Below are 1,546 nucleotides of genomic sequence, written 5' to 3' on the forward strand. Positions count from 1 at the left end.
GCTGCTGAAGGCGTGACGTCATTTGCTTAGTCAGTTTGTTAATTAAAAAGAAATATTAAATGGATAAGAATTAATGTTTTTTTTTTTTTTTCTTTTTTTTAATACTGATGATTCTTTCTGTGCTGATTTACTGGCTTCGAATTCTTTATACATCTAATTACTGGCGTTGAATTCTATTTATATATCAATTTTTAGGCACTGAATTCTTCATATATTCACATATTGGTATTGTTTGATTATCTATTTGTATTCTTTTCTCCTTTATAACTTTTATTTGTGCATTTACATTTGTTCTCTTTATATATTCATAAATTTGCATTTTTAATCCTTTCGTAAATGTCCGTTAACTTCTTCTTTGTATATTTATGTATTTGCATTGGCTTTTCCTTCATCAGTTTGATTTTCCTTCGTTTATCCAATCGTGTATTAATTCATTAACTAATGATAATGATTAATGATATATACATATATGTATGTATGTATGTATGTATGTATGTATGTATGTATGTATGTATGTATTTATGTATGTATGTATGTATGTATGTATGTATGTATGTGCATACATATTATATATATATATATATATATATATATATATATATATATATATATAGAGAGAGAGAGAGAGAGAGAGAGAGAGAGAGAGAGAGAGAGAGAGAGAGAGAGAGAGAGAGAAAGAGAGAGAGAGGGCGAGGTAAATAGGTAAATATATACTGATAAACATATACGTATATATAGATAGATAGATAGATAGAGATAGATATAAGAATAAACGATCTATTTTTCGGATTTGTCCAATCTTGTATTCACTCCCTGACCAATATTAATATCAATTGATATATATTTAAGAATAGACGAGTTTCTCTTCATCTATCCATTTTGTTTAATACTAATTCCTGTATAATAATAAACAAGGCTCTTCAGGCAGTTGGTTGTTTATACGTGAAATTGGGTTTTCTTATATTTACTCTATTTGTTTGTTTACTTCCGCGTCTCATTTCTTTGTTTATTTGTTCATCATTTAAGATTAAACGCTGGGCCTTTCCTGTACGAAGGCTTCCCGGGCGCTTTTGATTATCTTTATCTATTTATTTAATTTTTCTGATCTGTTATAATGGTGTTAACGCTACTGAGAATAGGAATGACTTGTGATGAAAATATTAGTAATAAAAACATCAACAACAATAATAATTATAAAAATAATAATAATAATAAAATAATAGCATAAAAAATATATTTCTTATAAGAAATTCGATGAAGATGAGATGATAATGATAATAATAATGATAATTATAAGAGATATTCGTACTGTTGTCGTAGAAAACTATATTTAAAAAGGTACAGAGTGAATAGTAAAACAGTAGTGAATAAGGAGAGGAAATAAAGACTGAGATAACTGCAGAAGCCTACTCAACGAAGTAACAAATAAACAAATAAATAAGTCGCTTTTGGCTAAACTGTGCAATTGATAGACAATAAGTTATAAAATGTTCACTGTCTCTAATTAATTTAGGATTAAGCGCAACTTTTAATAATAATATAACTT

Source organism: Penaeus chinensis, chromosome 39, assembly GCF_019202785.1.
Source record: "Penaeus chinensis breed Huanghai No. 1 chromosome 39, ASM1920278v2, whole genome shotgun sequence".
In the NCBI taxonomy this organism is placed as follows: Eukaryota; Metazoa; Arthropoda; class Malacostraca; order Decapoda; family Penaeidae; genus Penaeus; species Penaeus chinensis.